A 22726-nucleotide genomic window follows, 5' to 3' on the forward strand; every position below is an offset into this window, starting at 1 on the left:
CTTCCTCATCAAAAAAAAAATGGGAATTTGAGACATACAACTAGAATATACAACTATGTACTGGGGCTTTGAGAAGGGGAATAAAAAGGAGGAAAATTAGCAACAGATGTTAGCTCAGCATGAATCTTTGTCAAAAACAAGAAAAATGGGAATTTGAAATTGAAGTACTATCTACAACAATGTAAAAAAATATGACATACTTAGGGATGAACTCAAAATATGAAAAAGATCTGTACAATGAAAAGTAAATAGGACTTCCGAGAGAAATTAAGGAAGACCTGAAAAAATGGGGAGATATATGTTGTTTTAAGTATCAAAAGACTCAATATTGTTATAGTGTTCACTTTACCCAATTTGGTCTATAGACTCAAAGCAATCCTAGTCAAATTCCAAAAGTGTAAATTTCATCTAGAAAACAGTAAGTTGATTTTAAAATTTAGATGGGAATAAAAAGAATCTAAAGAGTCAAGCAAACCTAAAAGAAAAAAATCTGTATATCTTAATCGATCTGGTTTCGAATCATGTATCAAACTACAAAGATTTCAGATCCTACAACAGACTATAAAGATGCCATAATCAAGAGAGGGGGTATGAGAGAGAGAATAGACACATTGATCAAAGGAACAAAGAGAGAGTCCAGAACCACACCCAAATGGTCATTTGATCTTTGACCAGTTTGGCAATGCAAATCAATGAGAGACATGACAGTCATTCAACCAATGGTGCTGGGACAACCAATAGAAATATAAGGGAAAACACCCTGACAACTACTTCATACTATAGACAAAAATGAATTAAAAATGGATCGTAGACCTAAGCATAAAAGCTAAAACTATAAAACTTCCTAAAGGAATTATAGGAGAAAATATTTGAGACTTTGTGGTTACTTCTTACACAGGAAACAAAAGGTATGTATAGCAGAAGAAAAATTTTGTAAATTTGACTTTATCAAAATAAAAAATCCTGCTCTTAAAAAATGAAAAAGAAGAAAAGGCAAGCCACATCTTGGGAGAAAATATATGACAAAGGAAGAGCTTGTCTCCAGGATACAAAGAGAACACTCACAACTCAGTAAAGAGATGAACAAGACAATTAAAAAGTGAGCAAAATATTTGAATAAATACTTTCAAATGGGACAAATTGCCAATAAGCATGTGAAAAGATGTTTAACATCAACAGTCAACAATGAATGAAAATTAGAGTCACAATGACCATTGCAGACATATAAGAACATATTGTCTTAAATTTAAAAGACTAATAACTGAATATTTTCAGTTAATCTAGGTGTGGCCAAGGTCAGTGAAGAAAGAAAGAGAGGGAGTGAGGTGGGACCACTATTCATTGCTACCCGCCAGTAGCAGGGGCTGTGCGAGAGCTCTGCTGCCATGATTTAATCCTCGAGTTCCGCTGAGAAGGCCGTTATCCCACTTTACCCAGAGGCCACATAGGTTGAAACTCAGATCCCTCTGATTCCAGAAATCTTGGTTTATCCATGATATCACATGGTCATCGGGGACACACAGCAAGACCATCTGCCATGGGATTCCTTACGCTTGCCCTTTCTGGGATCAAACCTTGTCCCCAAATTTCTGAGTGGTACTAATTACAGTTAAAGGTAGTGGAAGAGAAGCTGAATAGCTCACTATAAATCTCTGGGTTCCACAGAGGAACCAGGTTCCTCTGGGTTCAGGAGGAACTCCTTGGACCCAACGCACCTTCAAGCCACAGAAAAGCAATCACCTCCAAAAGGCGGTGTATCATCTGTAAATCTTCGACAAATTTTGTTTTTAACTCTGCTTGTTTGAAGAAAAATACACCATTACTTTTAGCCTGAGCATGTGAATGCAGAAGATAGTCCAGTGAACTGGTAGAGTACCCAGGAAGCCACCAAAGATGTTCAAAGAATTAAGTTAAATGTTACTCCAGCTTAAAATATGTTCATAGAAATAGCACATTCCTGTGACTCTGCAATACAGTTTGAATCTTTTCACACATAGCTTAGTCACAGATTTCTTACAGCATACAGGAATAGCCTCTTGGAATGGTCATTGTTTCCATGTTGAGTGGCTTGCCTGAGAATTTTTATATTTGGTTAGGGACCTGAAGTCGTATACTTCTCTTACTCACAAATAATATTTCAATATGTGATCTAAAAGATTACATCTTGTATCAACTTAGTAAACTGGAGCCAACTGAAAACAAGCAATTACTAAAAATAGCTTCCAGTTTCTTAACTAGAAAATCTTCCATGGAAATAAGGGCTGTCCTTTCACACAACTGGCTGATTTATAACTGAAGATGCTGTACCCACTTGAGATCTCCAGAAAGGGAGAGTGGACATCAGTGATGGCTCTGACATGTCGATAATCTGCTAACAAAGAAAACTTTAAATGTTTTCTTTATGTCCATATTTCTTACACATCACTGTTGCCCTAGGAAGCAACACCGCCTTCTCTGCCTGCTGTGTTCCATCGCACTCCATCTCCCCGTCTCTGTCCGTCATCTTGGTATTTACCTTCCGTTCATCCTTTCTGTTCTTTTATTCTTGCTTCCTCCTTTCCTGCTGTACTTTGGGTTAACTAAGTATTTCTTTACATTGCATTTTATCTTCTCTATTGGTTTTTTTTGCTGTAACTCTTCATGTTATATTTTATTGTTACTATAGGGTTTATAAATACACATCCTTAATTTAATACAATCTACCTTGAATTAATATGACACCACTTAGTATATAATGTAAAATCCTTACAACAGTATAATTCCATTTAAATTCTCCTATCCTTTGTGCTTTGTAGGTTACGTATTTCGATTCAACGTATATTGTAGGTTCTACAGTGCATTATTATATTACTCTAAAGAATCAATTAACTTTTAAAGATTATTAGTTAAAAAAAATCCTTTAGACCTACTCACATTTTTACAATTTCTAACACTCTTATAAATACAAGTTTCCATTTTCCTTTAGCCTGAAAGACTTTCTTTAGCAATTATGGTGTGAACCTGCTGGCAATACATTCTTTCAGCTTTTGATCATCTGAAAATATATTTATTCTGCTTTCGCTTCTGAGAGATATTTTAATTGGACATAGAAGTCTAGATTGATGCTTTTCATCTTTATCACTTTAAAGAGGTAACCATTTCTTGAGGCCTACATTGTTTCTGATGGAACAGACTCATTCTTATCATTATTCCTCTCTATAAAATGTGTTTTTTAATCTGCTTGAAGAATTCCTTTTTTAAATAAACGTTTTATTTTAGAACAGTTTTAGATTTACAGTAAAATTACAGGGATAATACAGGGAGTTCCCATAGCCCCCACACCCCAGGTTACCCTATTACTAACATTTTACTATAGGATATTCCATTTGTCACAACTAATGAACCAATATTGATATATCATTATTAACTGAAGTCTGTATGTTATTCAGATTGTCTTGTTTTTTACCTAACATCCTAATTCAGTTCACGGATCCCATCCAGGACACAACATTACATGTAGCCATGTCTCCTCAGCCTCCTTTGGGCTACGGTAGTTTCTCAGACTTTCCCTGTTTTGGTGACCTTGACAGTTTGGAGGATTCCTGACAGATTGGTCAGGAATCTTGTAGAATGTGTCTCAGTTTGGATTTGTCTGTTGTTTTCCTAATGATGAGACTGGGGTTATGTGTTCTTGGGAGGAGAGACACAGAGGCAGGGTGCCTTTTCCATCACACTGTATCTAAGGTACATCTCAACATGGATTATCACTGTTGATGTTGACCCCAATCACCTGGCTGAGGTGGGGTTGTCGAGTGTCTCCACTGTAAAGTGACTCTCACCCCCTTTCCATGCTGTGCTCTGTGGGAGGAATTTACTGTGTGCAGCCCACACCTAAGGAGTGAAGAGTTATGCTCCACCACTTGCAGGGCAGAATATCTGCGTGAATTATTTGAAGTTCTGAACATGGGAGACATCCATTCTCCCCCATTTTTAATTCATTCTATCATTTGTTTATATAAGTACGGGCTCAAAGATATCTATTTATACTTTGGGTTATGACCAAATAACTCTATTTTGTTCCTCCAGTTGGTCCAGTTTTGGCCATTGGGAGCTCTTTAGGATGGCTCCTGTGTCCCTTTGACAGACTGCATCTTTGTGCATTTTAATAATTGCTTCCTTACTTCTGTCATTACAAGATGCACCAGCCTCATCTTGTATGTTTCCTACTCCATCCCTAGAAACAGCCATCTCTCCAAGAAACATTTAGGGTTTTCTTTTTATCTTTAACTTGATGGAATTAACCATGATGTGCCCAGGTTTGAGTTTCTTTGTGTTTCTCCTCTTGTTGTAACATTACATATTGTACATTTGTTTAATATACACATCACGCTTGCAGTGTCTGGCACATAACACGTGCTCAACACATATTAGCTATTATAATTATTAGTGTAAAAAGATCTCATTTGCATTACATCTGAGGTTCTAAGTGACCTGGGAACCAATCTCCTTTTTGACCAAAATTTCACTAACTTTATCTCTTTTACTTGTGTTCTTCTCACCCTAATCACATTTTGTTTTTGCACACATAGCTGCTGTAGTAACATCTTCGCAGAAGGCATCGTGAGTCCTCCCAGAAGCCGTATTCTGCCATCCATGTGGCTCCACTGTGGTGCTTTCTCCTGTTGACCGAATGTGCTTACAAGTCAGAAGGGTGGTCGTCCAGGGTCTTCCTGTTCCCCCTTCCTCTTTGAGGGTGGCTTTCGGTGGGATAGCAATAAAATCCTACCTAACTGTTTATGATATTTATTTTCTAATGCTTTTATTCCTCTACCTTTACCCACATTTCCAGCCTTAGGTTGTTAGAAATACCTTTATAATGTCTCTGAATGCTCTTGAACCCAACGAAAATGCTAGTAATGTTGATTGGGGTAGCAGTAAGATTATCTTACAATGGAATTTGTGAGTAGGCTTTTGAATTTCTGAATCCTGATTTAACTGAGCCACTTCTTCTCCTCTAAGGAGACTTAGAGGGAGTTAAAACAAACCAAGAGGGAAAAATGAATCAAAATATCCCTTTATTTTTAATGGGGTTGGGCAAGAGATCCCAATGGCCTCAGAACCCAATGTTTAGCGAATGTGCTGGACCATGTAGAGGGCACTACTTTTTTTTTTCCTACTCCAGGAAAGTCTGAATATTCTCAATTCAAAGAAAGCACTAAATATCACTCCTATATATTTCCCTTTAACGTCTAAGCCTTAGTGTCAGCCATCGTCAATATAACTAGAAGAAAGACTGATTAAAAAGAATCCAGGGCTGCCAAAAGCCAGGACAGACACAGAGAGAAGCCTAGAGCTGTCTTAGTTCAACTTGGCCAGATTTCCTGGGGTCACCACTTTGCACCAAATCTTAGGGCCACAGCCTTGGCCTTCTCCATTCTGTCCACTTCCACTGTGTCATCATGTGGAAGAAGAGAAAGAAAGAGCAAGTCAGAGTCTCAGAGGGCCGTTCTGTCCAGAGTGTATTTTTACAATTTTTGAAGGAAAGTGGTGGGGGGAGATCTTCTGTTTTATGTATACAAGAAAAACGTAAAAATTCTGGATTCCCAGGAAAGGTAAGACAATAGGGCATGGTCTTGTGCAGTCTCTTTTGTTGTTCTTCTCACATTTCGGGGTCAAGAAGAGAAGATGGTGATGGGCATGCATTATAGCTCCTGCTCCAACAGGTCCACAGTCAAGAACTCCACCCTATCCCACCTAACATTATAAATCATATCTGGGTGCGTTGTCCACAAAACTATCAAGACAGTGGTATAAACATACAAATGATAATTTAAAAAAAAGATCAGTTACTTAAATACCCCAAATTCATGGCCACTTTATAAAATTTAGTAGGTATCTCTTTCCGTTATGGAATTACTTATCTCCACAGATAAGTAAAAATTTCATCGAAATGTATCTTCCCTTATTTTGTTACCCAGAGAAAATCCCACCATATGGCCCCTTCCCCACTTATTCTGCTCATCTCTGAGTCAAAAGCTGAAAGAACAGTGTTTATTTGGAGCCTAATTTGCTTAAGTTTCAACTGCAGCCTGTGGAATCATTCATGGGAGCTGACGCAGCCACCTCAGACCCCCGGAGCCGGGTTTCCTCAAACCCAATGCTTTCACATTGCTCATCTTTGCATGGCTCCAAGAACAGTTAGTAGAGATAAGAATAGCACAGCAATGACCCCACACCCATAAAATTGAGAAAACATAAATAACAGATTGAAACGTGAAGACTGCAGCAACTTTAAATCTACGTACCAAGTCTAGACTGACACCACTATCAGTACAGTCAGCAACCTCATCTGGACCCTCCCTTCTGCCTACCGTGTCATTACACTTTGTGAGTCGTCTCTTTCTCCTCCTCCGCCGTTTTATGTAACAGTTCTTTCAAGTATGCCCTAGCATCCTCAAACCTCCAGGGATTTCCATTTCTCAGACATCACAAAGAACACAGAAGTAAGAGACAAATTTCTCTTAAAATTTACCTTCAAGGCTACACATTTATCTGCATCTTTATATATCGTGTTTTCTGTGTTTCCTCCTTTCTGTAGGCTAATTTCCCTGTGTGTTCTCTGGATCTCATCTCCTCTTGCCTCCTCAGACTATTTGATTTATTCAGTTATTCTCTCTCGCTTCTCTCTCTCAACTTCTTTATGTTTCCTAACATGTAAATCCATATCTGTATGTTAAAACACCTCCCCTGATCCCACATCCTTTTTTAATTATCACTCTTCTGCATGCCACATATTAAGCTTTTAAATGGGTTTCAATGCGTTAATTTTTTCCTCACTTTCCACTTTTTTGCTTGTTTTTGTTGTTGTTGTTTTTCATTGTAGTAAAATACACACATATAAGATTGACCATCTTAACTATTTTTAAGAGTACAGTTCAGTGGCATTAAGTACATTCACATTGTTGTGCAGCCATCACCACCATCCATCTCCAGAATACTTTTCACCTTGTAAAACTGAAGTTCCATACCCATTAAACAGTAACTCTCCACCCCCCTCCCCCAGCCCCTGGCAGCCTCCGTTCTACTTTCTGTCTCTGTGAATTTGACTACTCTAGAGACCTTATATAACTGAATCATACAGTATTTGTCCTTTTGTCACTGGCTTATTTCACTCAGCATCATGTTCTTAAGGTTTATCCATGTTGTAGCATGTGTCAGAATTTCCTTCCTTTTTAAGGCTGAATAATATTCCATTGTATGAATATGCCACATTCTGTTTATCCATTCATCTGTCAATGGACGCTTGACTTGCTTCCACATTTTAGCTATTGTGAATAATGCTGCTATGGAAATGGGTGTACACATATCTCTTCAAGACCCCACTTTCAATTCCTTTGGATGTATACTCAGAAGTGAAATTGCTGGATCATATGTTATATTTTTAAATTTTTTGAGAAACCACCATACTGTTTTCCACAGAGATTGTACCATTTTATATTCCCACCAACAGTGCACAAGGGTTTCTTCCACTTTTTTAGCCACTATGATCTTGTTTTACACCAGCTATTTAATTGAAACTATTCTTGACAGGATCGCTACTTATTTCCCTACCACTAAATCCAATAGTTCTTATTCTGTCTCTATTTATCATAATTTCTCACGAGTTTTCATTCATTACTAAATATTGAGTGCTTACTCTGTGCCAGCCACTGTTGTACTTACTGGGGATGTAGTAACAAATGAGACAGATGAAAAACCCTGACCTTGTTAAGATGTGTTAAAAATAAAAAAGCAAACGGTAAGTGGCAAATGTAAAGCAAAGACAATATCTGGGAGTTATTGATGAAAAGGTATTGAAAAGTTAAATAACTGGTTAGAGAGAAATCACTGAGAAGATGACCTTTGTGTAAAGACAAAAAGGAAATGTATGCCGAATGGTACACTTAAATTGGGTGAATTTGTGCTTTGCAGTTAATATCTCAAAAAAGCTGTTAAAAAAATAAGTGGTAGAGAAATTTACAATTCGGTTATCAGCAGGAAAATAAAGAGAAGAAGAAAGAGAAAAACCAGTTTGAGAACAGGGGAAACTTTGCATTAATTAGACAAATTGGTTTTGAGGTTATGGCGAGGAGATTAAGTGTAAGGTGCGCAGTTGGGTGACAGAAATGAGAGATGAGGCCTCAGAAGAGATATCCAGATATAAGCGATACTGAGGGGCTGCGTGGAGCCAGTAGACGGTACCCAATATGTTCTCAGAGCATCACTTAATTGCTGCTCTACTCCTGATACTCAAGATGAAGTTAAACCTCTTTGAAAGTCTTATTGACTCCTTAAATCACCAGTTCTGGTGATTTTACACTTGAGAGACTATAACATGTTATGAGATTACAATTGTGTAAACCTATTGCTAAATTTAATTTACTTTTTGTGAGACATACAGTCATAGTTATTCACTTAAAGTAAATGCCATTTAGTAATGGTAGGATGCTGTTTTGAAAATAATGAGAATATTCTAAAACATAACACATTCAATATGTATAATTTGTGTTGCTTATTGTGTTTTCAGTCTTTTTTACATTTAGTCAAATATAGAGTGCCAATTGTAGACTCAAATTCAATGCATTGATTTCAAGTTTCATTTCATTTCAACAAAATGGTAAGATTTGGTCCAAAAACAAAGATTTCCAAGGATTTCTGTTCATTAAACGTTTCTTCTAAAGAGCTTTTTCAAAGAGTTAATGGTAACTTAATCAAATACACATGGTTTAACATTACTTTGCAAATCCAGTGATTGAGGAGAAAAACAATTTTGTGCAAAATGTGTTTGCCAGAACCTTTCAAAAATAGGTTAAGATGTATTTTATTGAAAATGAAAGGCTGCTGGTTTCTCCCATCTCTATCAGCAGATACCGTTGTTGAAAAAAGGAGAGCCAAACCCAAAAATGATGGGACACTAGAACCAGATGTGAGTTCTCACACAGGAAAGTGTTTCTTGATGTTCCAGACAACTAACACTACCAGCTTTGGTTACCAACAAATGGAGGCTTTGCAGCTGACAGAGTTCCAGCCCTTTGGTAAGTGGTCTTGGGGTTGGCTCCAGAAGGATTGTCTCCTGCACCTGGTCTCCAAGCCTTTCTGTTATTCCTCTCCAGACTAGTAGCCTTCAATATTAGTAAAATCTTTCATCCATGAAAAAACACGTATTACCTTTTTTGAATTAAACAAAACTCCACTCTATTGCATAAATTTATTACATAAACTTATGTAAGCTTAGGTTTCATTAGTAAAATGGGGATAACGTTGCCTTCTTCCAATTCATTGAGACAATTGGAGGTGTTACATGCCCAGTTTAGAAGAGCGACCAGAATGAGGACTCCTCATTGTGAGTGGCCAGGACTCAAGGGTCTTTGCTCCCCAGACCCACTTCTCTCACTTCAGCACAGCTATATTTTGGAGTATTTCCCTGTGACACCACGCTTGAGTCTAATTTCTGTGGCACTCCATATCTTTTAGGTTGTAACAGAAATCCAATTTGAACTAAAGTAATGAAAATAGGATTTATTGGAAGAGAACAAAAGTAGAAGACAAAATTAGTGAAAAATGTAAAGGAAGTAAGGCATCTCCTAGCATCACTGTCAGCAATCTCTCTCCCAGTACCCACCCCTCTTCCTCTCTCTCTATCTCTCTTTCTTTCGATCTCTTTGTATTTTGTCTTTGCTTTTTGTTTTTCTTTCTGTCTCAGCTTCATGCTCTTGTACGTCTGATGGCTTTCTTCACACAGCTGAGCACGCAGCTGCTGGGAGCTCAGGAGTCACATCCTTAAAGAGTTGGGAGAATGTGAAGGAGATTTGTTCCCCAGAGAGTTGGACAGGAAACTCCTGGAGGGTGCCGACTGGCCTGGAGAGTCAGGTGTGTCTTCCTGGACCAACCATTGTTCTGGGGGATGGAGTATGCTGATTCACCCAGGGTCAGGGCCCACCTGGAGCCAGAGAGTGTGGAGAATATGAGGGCAGCACTCCTCTTTTTCAAGAACCAGATGGTCAGACAGGAGATTTACCAAGGGAAGAAGGGTTACAGTTTCAGGCAAAATAATTTTTGTTTACTGTAGAAGTAGTAAAAAATACTAAGCTGCAATTAATAGCATTGTGCGTGTATGATTCAGCTAGCCATTCCTGTCTTCAAATAGGCTTTCTAGACACATCAAAATATGAAAACAGTTGAACAACACAAGTTTCTCAAATTATTAAAGTATTTTAAGAAATTAGGATAAAAAATCCTTGCCCAAATGATGATGACAGTCTATTCACAGCTGTAAAGGAGCCAAGAGAGAACGTAAGTCTGCATAGATTACTCAGAATTTTCTCCAATAAAGAGGTCAATCTGGAGTGCTCTTGTCCTCAACGCTAACCCTTGATTCTCCCCTTAGAGTGCTGAGAGCACTGGATTTCACTCCTCGCTCTCATATGTTAGAAATGAGATCTCCTCCTCCTTCTTCTATCCTCTGCTCTCCTTCACTTATGGATTAAAAGTATTTGTTAAGCACACAGTAGGTGCCAGCAGGAGTCCAGGAACTGGTTTATAGTGAATAATATTACACATGGAGTTGATTGCTTATGCAGTGAGGCTAATGGAATGCCTTCTACATCCTGGACATTCTGACTAAATTGTATTGTCCTACACACACTGTTAATACGTCCTTCATTATTTTCCTTGCAGGCATTTTTATACAAGAGTAGTGAATTGTTTGAACATTGTCTTCCGTTCTCAAAATATTTTCAAAAGATTCTATTTCCTTTTAGTTAAATATAGTCGTGTTCAATAGTGTTTGAATCGTGCACTTCATTGGGTGCTGGGGCCAATCTCAGCCACCCTTCTCTGCTTCGTGTCCATAGCACTCTTCACTGTCAGATACATGATACAACTGACTATTTATTACACTGAATGTCCATCTGCTCCACGAGAAGGCAAGTGCCACGAGGTGGGGGTTTCTCTTCTCTGTTTGCTCCGCTATCCCAGTGCCAAGAAAAGTGTCTGGTGTCTAGCAGGCTCTCAAATTATATTTGTTGAATTGGGCAAAAATAAGACACAATGTCTGTCTTTGAAAAGATTTCATCTAGTTGGGACAGCAGAAATCTAAACTGTGACAGCAGATGCAGACATGGCCAGTGGAGGGTTCTCCATTCAAACTGGAACAGGAGAGGTCAAGAGACAATCTTAGCTGTTTTCTACATAAATCAATGGGAGTAAGATTGTAGATCTGGGTGCCTCATGTTGAAAGTTTTGTTTTCCTAATAACCACACTGTCTTTGAAAAGTAAATTGTAAACTAGATTTTGTGATTTAACAGAAAGCTGTCTTTCATTATGAACTTAGAAGAAAATAATAGAAAAACGGCCAAATGGGATACTTAAAAAACTCAATCTGCATTGAACAAAAACTGCAAGGATTAATAATTAAAATGCCTTTTGCTCTGAGGAAGTCTTAGCCTTTTCCCCTCTGCAAGTACAGGAATTTAGGTCAGGCAGCTGAAGGTAATCGAGAAGGCCTCCCCCTTTGAAAGAATACTGAGATTGGGCCCCCACGCTCGGGTCTGATAAGACAGACAGTTAGAATAACTTAGTAGGAACCTTCTCTAAAAGCTGCATCATCTGGTGGGCCATAGAGAGGCTGAGAGCAGGGCTGTTTTCCAACAACCACCAGAAGATGCTAGGGGAGCCAAATGAGGAATCTTAATCAGGTAAATATTAAGACTAAACTGAAAAATTGGAGGGCAAGAAGTTTACCTTACGCCCCATGACCAGCACTTGGAAAGTGGTCAAGGATGCTTTTCCCTTGAGTTGAGGTCGCCTGCCAGCAGCTACAGGTGTCCTGGCTGCTCAGTTTCTATGAACAAGTCTTATCTTTAAAAGTGTATCTTGGGATCAGTCTTTCTCACCAAGAGAGTTACTAAATTCATATTGTTTGACATCATTCTGCCCGCGTAGGAGAGAACATGGGGAAACTGCAAACTAGATGGTGAGTTTGAAGATCTCAGGTATCTGTTGCTAGGAAAGTCACCATCACTTCCACTTAGTAAAAAACACCAAATTACTCACCAAATGTAATTCATAGAATCTCAAATGAAATAACCAATATTTAATAGTGGTTATCAAATGTGAATGTGCCAAAAGAATACAAAACAACATTTTAAAAATGCATGTTTTCAAGAATTGTTCTAAACATGCACAAATTAACATACATGCACACGTGTACACACATTAATTTACACTCACATACACATACATGCAAATACATACAAATGTACGCACGCAGATATATACATGCATACGTCTATAATTTGTTTTACTAGGTTTAAAGTGGAAAGATTTACATTTTTATGAACATCCCGAGGCATCCACAAGTGGGCAGTCTTAGCAGGCCTGCACCATGAGAAATCCTGCTGTGAGAGGTGGCCCCTGCCAATTCATTTGATTTCTGTGACTGCAAACGCAGAAGAATGTAGCAAAATTATTGAATGCCTAGAGCAAGCCTGTGGCCACCTTGCTACAGGTCTGTTTCTACTACCCCCAACCTAGTTTCCTCATTGTGGTGGGACAAGGGAACTAGCAATGATATGTCAGATGCAGAGAAAGTGATTTTCGTGCACAGTCGCATGTAATTCACACAGTGACATTGACACTGGTCACATCATCTTTGTTGTACAGCCAGGAGAATGAAAGTTCAGAGTGATTAATAATATGCTGGAGGCCACACAGCCTGTTGGCGGTTGAGCCTGAGGCTCTGAGCACTTGTCTGTTGACTGCCCCACACCGTGTGCAGGGTCTGATCTCAGGAGTTGATTCTGAGACGTGGTGCCATCTGAAGACTAGTGGGGTTTTGGGAGGTTTGTACTCTAAACCTGGTGGTCATTGGACAAGGACATGTGTTTATTTATCAAGCTGTGAATTTGAGATTTGTGTGTACTTTGCTGCATGTATGTATAGCTCAATTAACAGAACAACAAGCATTTGTCCTTGGAATTAGACACAGGGGTTAGAACAAACCTGTTCATGCGTGACAACAGGTTCCTGGACTTCAGCCCAGTTTTAGAGCAGTGGTGGCTGTGCAAGTGCTGTAGAAATGAATGCAGCCTGGAAAGACTTGATGACTTCACACTTTTGAAATGTTTAGAACATGTAAGCATAATATACCTTTATAAAAACTACATCAAAGTGATAACTTTGCCAGTTCATGGAGAAGACCATTGCTGGTGATGAGTTAAAAATGAGATAAATTGAGGAACAGGTGTTATTGAACCAAGTGAGCTCGCCTCCTGGTGAATTAAATAAGACTCGACACGAGTAGAAGTTGTCTCACAAAGTAAAGTGTATTTGCAGCAAATAGGAGGCCACGAGGAATCATTTCTGAAGTCATGGCGTCCCTGAACAAAGGGAAGCAGCAAGTTTTATTTCATTGGGGAATGAATATTCAAAAGAGAGAGGCGGGTATTCACTTGCAGAGGCTCAGTTGGAGAACATGCATCCACATAATGAGGCCTAAGCTCCCCCTGGAGAGATCTTTGCTTTAAAAATAAGGCAAAGGTCGTGGGCACAGCTCCTGTGGTGAGGCTTGGTCAGTTTCAGGATGGCTGGTGGTTACATCTCCCTTGAGTGCCTCATTTGGTCAGTTTCAGGATGGCTGGTGGTTACATCTCCTTAACATACAAATGGAAAAGAAACAGCTTGGAAAAACAGTTCATTGTTTCCAAACCCACCTTTGAGTTTCTGAGGAACCTAGTCAGTGACACGGGCACACAGTACAAAATGAATTTTCAAAGAAAACTGACAAGAAATGAGAATTGATGGGGAAATGAAATTGGTGGGTTCTTTTAAAAGCACATAAAACATAGAGTCAAAAACTGCTGTTCAAAACGTTTTTGAACCAAAACCTCACCCTATGTAATTCTGTGGTGATCACATAATCAGGGAATCCCATAGAATTGCGAGTTCATATTGTCTCAAGGGTGGATACAAGACAAGTTCTTAAGGGAGATGACATCGTGTTTTTTCCAAGTAGGATCGTCTGGATATACCAAAGTTTATTTATCCACTTACCTGCTGAAGGACATCTTGGTTGCTTCCACATTTTGGCATTTGTGAATAAAGCTGATATAAACATCTGAATGCAGGTTTTTATGTGTACCTAAGTTTTCAACTCTTTTGGGTCCATAGCAAAGAGTGCAATTGCCAGATCGTTTGTTAAGAGTATGTTTAGTTTTGTAAGAAACCTCCAAACTATAGTCCAAAGTGTCTGTACCGTTTTGCATACCCACCAGCAATATATGAGATTCCCTGTAGCTCCACATCCTTGCTAGTGTTTGGTCAATATTCCACATTTTGGGCATCCTGATAGGTGTGTAGTGGTATCTTAATGTTGTTTTAATTTGCATTTCTCTGATGCCATGACTTGGAGCATCCTTTGGCACGTGCTTATTTGTCATCTGTATCTTCTTTTGTTAGGTGTCTGTTAAGATCTTTGGCCCATTTTATAATTGGGTTGATTGTTTTCTTATTGAGTTTTAAAAGTTCTTTGTATATTTTGGATAACAGTGCTTTATCAGATGTATCTTTTGTGTAAATATTTTCTTCCAATCTGTGACTTGTCTTCTCATTCTCTTGACGTTGTCTTTTACAGAGCAGAAGTTTTTAATTTTATTGAAGTCCAGCTTATCAATTATTTCTTTCATGAATTGTCTCTTTGGTGTTGTATCTAAAAAGGCATCATCAAACCCAGGGTCATCTAGGTTTTCTTCTATGTTATCTTTTAGGAGTTTTATAGTTTTGCTTTTAGATTTAGGTCTATGATCCATTTTGAGTTAATTTTTAAAGAGTATAAGGTCTTTCTCTAGATTCATTTTTTTTGTATGTGGATGTCCAGTTGTTCCAGCACCGTTTATTGTAGAGATTGTCTTTACTCCATTGTATTGCCTTTGCTCTTTTGTCAAAGATCCGTTGACTATATTTATGGGGGTCTATTTCTGGGCTCTCTATTCTCTTCCATTGATTTGTCTGTCTGTCCTTTTGCCAATACCACACTGTCTTGATTAGCATAGCTTTATAGTAGTTGTTGAAGTTGGGTAGTGTGAGTCCTCCAACTTTGTTCTTTTTCTTCAATATTGAGTTGGCTATTCGAGTCTTTTGCCTCTCCATAAACACTTTAAAATCAGTTTGTAGATACCTATAAAATAACTCACTGGTATTTTGATTGGGATTGTATTGAATCTACAGATAAAGTTGGGAAGAATTGACATCTTGACAATATTGAGTCTGCCTATCCATGAACATGAAATATCTCTGCATTTATTTAGTTCTTCTTAGAGTTCATTCATCAGAGTTTTGTAGTTTTCCTTATATAGATCTTATATATATTTTGTTAGATTTATGCCTAAGTATTTCATTTTGAGGGGTGCTGTTTTTAATTTCAAATTGTTCATTTTGGGTATATAGGAAAGTGAATGACTTTTGTATATTAAACATATATCATGCAACTTGCTATATTCACTTATTAGTTCCAGTTATTTTGTAGATTTTTTTTGGATTTTCTATAGAGATGATCATGTAATCTGTGAACAAAAATAGTTTTATGTCTTCCTTCCCAATCTGTATACCTTTTATTTCTTTTTCTTGCCTTTTTTGATTAGCAAGGACTTCCAGTACCATGTTGAAAAGGAGTGGTGAGGGGGTCATGTTTGCCTTGTACCAACTTAGTGGGAAAGCATTGAATTTCTCACCATAAGTATGATTTTAGCTATAGGTTTTATGTAGATAGTCTTTTTCAAGTTGAGAAAGTTCCCCTCTATTCTTAGTTTACTGAGAGTTTTTATCATGAATAGGTGTTGGATTTTGTCAAATGCTTTTCTGCATCTGTTAATATCATCATGTGATTTTTCTTTTTTTTCTGTTGATCTGATGGATTACGTTAATTGATTTTCTAATGTTGAACTAGCCTTGCATGCCTGGGATCAGTTCCACTTAGTTGTGGTGTGTAATTCTTTTTATACTTTTTCAGATTCATTCTGCTAATATTTTGTTGAGGATTTTTTTTTTTTTTTTTTTTTGCTGAGGAAGATTCACCCTGAGCTAACATCTGTGCCAGTCTTCTTCCATTTTGTATGTGAGTTGCCGCCACAGCATGGCTGACGAGTGGTATAGGTCCACGCCCAGGAGCCAGACCTGTGAACCTGGGCTGCTGAAGCAGAAGGTGCCGAAATTAACCACTATGGCACGGGGCCAGCCCCTGTTGAGCATTTTTGCATCAATGTTCATGAGAGATATTGGTCTGTAGTTTTCTTTTCTTACAATGTCTTTGTCTGCTTTTGATATTAGGGTAATGCTGGCCTCGTAGAATGAGTTAAGAAATATTCCTTCTGCTTCTGTCCTCTGAAGGAGATTGTAGAGAATTGATATAATTTCTTCCTTAAATGTTTGTTAGAATTCACCAGTGAACCCATCTGGACCTGGTGTTTTCTGTTTTGGAATTTCATTAATTATCGATTCAATTTCTTTAATAGATACAGGTTTATTCAGATTGTCTGTTGGTTCTTGTGTGAGTTTTGGCAGATGGTGTCTTTCAAGGAATTGTTCCTTGAAATTGCTCCATTTTATCTAGCCTATCAAATCTGTGGGCATAGAGTTGTTCATTATATTTCTTTATTTACTTTTAATTTCCGTGGGATCTGTAGTGATGTTCTCTCTTTTATTTCTGGTATTAGTAATTTGTGTCCTCTTTTTTTTTTTCCTTAGCCTGGCTAGAGGCTTATAAATTTTATTGATCTTTTCAAAGAACCAGCTTTTGGTTGCGTTGATTTTTCTCTATTGATTTTCTGTTTTCAATTTCATTGATTTCTGCTCTAATTCTTATTTCTTTTCTTCTATTTATTTTGGATTTAATTTGCTCTTCTTTTTGTAGTTGCCCAGGGTGGAAACTTAGATTGTTGATTTTAGATCTCTCTTCTTCTTTTTTTTTTTTTGGTGAGGAGATCAGCCCTGTGCTAACATCTGCCAGTCTTCCTCTTTTTTTTTGTTGTTGCTCAGGAAGACTGGCCCTGGGCTAACATCCATGTCCATCTTCCTCCACTTTATGTGGGACACCACCACAGCATGGCTTGACAAGTGGTGCGTCAGTGCGTGCCCGGGATCCGAACCGGTGAACCCCGGGCCACCGCAGCGGAGTGCGCGCACTTAACCGCTTGCACCACCGGGCCCACCCCTCTTCTTTTTTAATATATGCATTCAGTGCTATAAATTTCTTGCTATGCACTGCTTTTGCTGTATCTCACAAATTTTGAATAGTTGTATTTTCATTTATCTCAAAATATGTTTTTTTTGTGTGTGAGGAAGACCAGCCCTGAGCTAACATCCGATGCCAGTCCTCCTCTTTTTTGCTGAGGAAGACTGGCCCTGGGCTAACATGCGTGCCCATCTTCCTCTACTTTATATGGGACGCTGCCACAGCATGGCCTAATAAGCGGTGCGTTGGTGCGCACCCGGGATCCAAACTGGCGAACCGTGGGCCGCTGCAGCAAACCACACGTACTTAACCGCTTGCGCTACTTGGCCGGCCCCTCAAAATATGTTCTAATTTCTCTTGAGGTTTTTTTTGTTTGACCCATGTGTTATTTAAAAGCATGTTGTTTAATCTCCACATATTTTGGGATTTTCCAGTTATCTTTCTTTTATTGATTTCTACTTTAATTCTATTGTGGTCTGAGAGCAGACGTTGTATGATTTTTATTCTTTTAAATTCGTTAAGGTATGTTTTATGGCCCAGAATGTGATCTGTCTTGGTGAATGTTTCATGTAAGCTTGAGAATAATGTGTATTCTGCTGTTGCTACGTGAAATCATCTGTAGAAGTCAGTAATATCCAGTTGATGGATGGTGTTGTTGAATTCAACTATGTTCTTACTGATTTCCTGCCTGCTGGATCTGCTTATTTTTGATGGAGGGGAGTTGAAGTCTCCAATCCTGATAGTATATTCATCTGTTTCTCTTCCCAATTCTATTGGTTTTTGCCTCACTTAGTTTGATGCTCTGTTGTTAGTTTCATACACGTTAAGGATTGTTATGTCTTCTTGGAGAATTAACTCCTTTATCATTATGTAATGCCCTTCTTTACCCCGGATAACTTTTCCTTACTTTGAATTCTTCTCTCTCCGAAATTAAATAGCTACTCCAGCTTTCTTTTGATTAGTGTCAGCATGGTGTGTTTTTCTCCATTCATTTACTTGTGATCTATGTATCTTTATATATAAAGTGGGTTTCTTATAGACAACATATAATTAGGCCATGTTTTTTGATAATCTTTATCTTTTACTTGGTACATTTAGACCATTGACATTCAAAGTGATTATTGATACAGGTGGATTACTATCTACTATATTTTTTACTGTTTTCTATTTGTTGCCCTTATTGTTTGTCTATTTTTGTCTTCCATTCTTTTTCTGCCTTTTGTCTTTTTAATTGAGTATTTTATATGATTTCATTTTCCCTTTTTTCTTAGCATATCAGTTACACTTCTTTTTTTTTTTTTTGCTTTTTTACTTGTTGCCCTGGAGTTTGCAATATACATTTATAACTAACCTAGTTCACTTTCAAATAACACTATACTGCTTCACATATAGTGTCAATACCTTATAATAACAAAATAACCCTAGTTCCTTCTTTCCTTCCCTTTTATCTTTGCTGTTATTCATTTCACGTATATATAAGCATACATAGGGTATATTCATAAACATAATCAATTACATTGTTGCTATTATTATTTTGAACAAACTGTTATATATTAGATCCACTAAGAATAAGAAAAATAGAGCCAGCCCTGATGACCTACAGTTAAAGTTTGGTGTGCTCTACTTTGGCGACCTGAGTTCAGTTCCAGGTGCAGAAACACACCACCTGTCTGTCAGTAGCCATATTATGGCGGCTCATGTAGAACTAGAAGGACTTAACAACCAGAATATACAGCTATGTACTAGGGCTTTAGGGAGAAATAAAAAAGAGAGAGAGGAAGATAGGCAACAGATGTTAGTTCAGAGCAAATCTTTCCCAGCAAAAAAAAAATAAGAAAAATAAATTTTTATTTTACCTTCACTTATTTCTTCTTTGGTGTTCTTCATTTCTTTATGTAGATCTGAGTTTCTGTCTTATATTATTTTCCTTCCCTCTAAAGGACTTTTAGCATTTCTTGCAGGGCACGTCTACTGGCAACAAATTCTGTCAATTTTTATTGGCCTGAGAAAGTGTTTATTTCTCCTTCACTCTTATAGGATAATTTTACAGAGTACAGAATTCTAGGTTGATGGTTTTTTTTTTTTTTTTTTTGAGGAGATCAGCCCTGTGCTAACATCCGCCAATCCTCCTCTTTTTTTTTTTTTTTTTGCTGAGGAAGACGGCCCTGGGCTAACATCTGTGCCCATCTTCCTCCACTTTATATGGGACGCCGCCACAGCATGGCTTGCCAAGCAGTGCGTCGGTGCGCGCCCGGGATCCGAACCAGTGAACCCCGGGCCACCGCAGCGGAGCGCGCGCACTTAACCGCTTGCGCCACCGGGCCGGCCCCGGTTGATGGTTTTTTTATCTCAACACTTTAAATATTTTACTCCACTCTCACTTGCATGGCTTCTGAGAAGTTGGAAGTTGGATGTAATTCTTATCTTTGTTCCTTTATAGGTAAGGTGTTTTTTTCCTTTGACTTCTTTCTGGTTTTTTTCTTTATGTTTGATTTTCTGTATTTTGAAAATGATATGCTGAGGTGTAGTTGTTTTGGCATTTATCATATGGTTTGGTGGTTTGGTGTGAGACATTAATTTGGGGAACTTCTCAGACGTCATTGTTTTAAATATTTCTTCTCTTTTCTTCCTTCCTTCCTCCCTCCCTCCCTGCCTCCCTCCCTCCCTTCTTTCCTTCCTTCCTTTCTTCCTCCCTCCCTCTCTCTGTCCCTCCATCTTCCCATTACATATATGTTTCACCTTCTTTAGTTGTCTCACAGTCCTTGAACATTCTGTTCTGTGTTTTTGTCTTCATTCTCTTTGCTTTTTAGTTTTCAAGGATTCTGTTGGCGTATCCTCTAGCTCAGAGATTCTTCAGTCTAGTCTACTAATAAGCCCATCAAAGCCATTTTAAATTTCTGTTACAATTTTTTGTCTCTAGCGTTTCTTTTGGTTCTTCCTTAGGATTTCCCTCTCTCTGATTACACTGGCCATGTGTTCTTACATGATGTCTACTTTACCCAGGAGAGTCCTTATCATATTAATCATAGTTTTTTAAAATTCAGTCTGATAATTCCAACATCCTGCCATGTACTTGCTTTGTTTCTTCAAATTGTGTTTTTTTGTCTTTTGGTATGCCTTGATAGCCAGACATGATGTGCCAACTAAAAGGATCTGCTGTAAGTAGGCCTTTAGTGTTCTGGTGGTGAGGTGTGAGGGGGAGGGAAGCAAAGCACTCTGTAGTCCTATGATTAGGTCTCAGTCATTTAGTTGCCTTATGCTTCTGGACTGTGGACTTCACAAGTGTTTCTTAGTTTTTTCTCTCCCCTCAGAGAGGACAGAATGGCTATGGTGGGCTTCCTTTTGTGGAAGGCTAGAGCTGGCTGGAGGTGGGTATTCCCCTTCCCCAGGTCAGTTAGGCTCTGATAATAGCCCAGCAGGTCAAGCTCTGCTTGACTGGTTGCCCCACAATGGCAGGCCTTGTTAAGAAAAACTGAGTGCTTTGGTGTATCTCAAAATGGTTTCTTTTCCCCTCCCCCTGTTGGAAGCCAGAGGGGATTTTTCTCTGATATTTAGTATGGAAATCTAGTTGGACTCTTGGAGGTAAATCTCACAATATTGTGGGAACCCCCTTATGACTGGGTCTTCCTGGAGTTTTTAACTCTCAGTTTTTAACTGAGCAGTTTGTCAGTTACAGTTAAGGTTTTACTACCCCAGTGCTAGTTCCCAAGTTGGTTTCCCCTGTGAGTCTCTGCTCCAGGAAGCCGTGACTGCCTGTATTCACCTGTTGTCTTTCCAGTCATAGAGCAGCAGTTTGCTCTGTGTCCTCTTTTCTCTTATGGATCCAAGAAGAGTTGTGGATTTTTCAGTCTGTTCAGCTTTTTACTTGTTAAGACGGAGTGGAATGGCAGTTTCCAAACTGCTTACTTGCAGAACTGGAATGTAAGTGTTATTTTAGTTTTCCCCACAGGGCTTGTTAGCCAAAAATGCCTTTCTAGCCACCTGTTATACCAATTACACAGCCTGACCAGACTGCCTTACTTGGGCTTAACCCTGTTCCTAAAGTTCTTCTAAGAGGATTAAGAAAGAGGTATATGGACTATCACTTGAGAAGTTTATCGTGAAAGGAAGAAGGTTTGGATGGTTTCAAAGCTTTAAACATGGAGACCTGACAAAGTATAGCATATTTCCTGTATGTGTTATAGAATCTAAATAACTTGAAAGACCCTGGAAGAGGCAAAGACACCAGGTTTTGTGAAAATGGACCAGAGTTTTTATACAGGCAGGTTTTCCTTAGGGTATGTAAACACGGTAGCAAGAGGTTGGGAAAGCTAGGGAGACCCTCACCAATAATCAAAGTAAAAAAAAGTTTACTGTAGGTATGTACTGCTCCACTCTTGGGTAGAGAAGTTGTGAGATAGATGCATGTTTTGTGGAAACCCAGAATTATCTTATGTTCAGTTCTCTTTCTGTGAGGCCCCAACATCCTAGGTCCTTTTTGTCCACTGAAATGTGTGAGCTGTTCTTGGCCCTGAGGGCAAATATCTCTCTGTTGGGATGGAGAATGGAAAAGGCAGGTGTCAAGTGCCCCAGCTGTCTATCATTTGTAAGAGAATCTGGGTAGACTGCTCCCTGCTCAACTCTTGATCAGTGTGTATGTTGACTCTGGTCTTAGAGACTTTCCAGAAACGCTAGATTACAATGAAGAACCATTTTGAGGGGCTATGGTTTCCTCTGCTCTGATTTCTTTTTTGTGTGTGTGAGGAAGATTAGCCCTGAGCTAACATCTGTCGCCAATCCTCCTCTTTTGGCTGAGGAAGACTGGCCCTGGGCTAACATCTGTGCCCGTCTTCCTCTACTTCACATGGGACGCCGCCACAGCATGGCTTGACAAGCGGTGCGTCGGTGCGCGCCTGGGATCGAAACCCGCAAACCCCGGGCGGCCGCAGCGGAGCGCGCGCACCTAACCGCTACGCCACCAGGCCGGCTCCTGCTCTGATTTCTTGATCAATTCCTTCCTACTGCTTTCTGTCTTCCTGTAATTTCTCAAAGTTTCTGGTCTACTGGTGGGACCTCACCTTGGTTTTCAGCGTTATTATTCTGTCATTCTGAAGGTATTACATTATATTAATTATGTGTGTGTAGGGTGGCAGTTGGGAATATATAGTGCCACTTGAGAGGGATCTTGAGATGAAGGCTAGGCTAGATGCACGTATTCGGTTTGTCTTATTGAACCAAACATGATGACTAAATTAAAAACCCTATAATCAGGACCATAGCCCACTTAAGATATTGCCTTTATTAAAATGACTAAAGTTTTATTAAATAAGAACTGACCGTAATCTTTGCTTTCCGTAGTTACTTCTGAGAGTGTAAACTTCATCAAATATTTGAAATCCTTACACGGAAGCTGTGACTCCTGACCTGTTGGTTGAAGCCTACCTCCAAGTGCAAGCTTTGAGTTTATAAGAATGGGTACCTATAGCTGTCGAAAAGGCAGG

The sequence above is a fragment of the Diceros bicornis genome, unplaced genomic scaffold, assembly GCF_020826845.1.
Source record: "Diceros bicornis minor isolate mBicDic1 unplaced genomic scaffold, mDicBic1.mat.cur scaffold_241_ctg1, whole genome shotgun sequence".
NCBI lineage: Eukaryota > Metazoa > Chordata > Mammalia > Perissodactyla > Rhinocerotidae > Diceros > Diceros bicornis.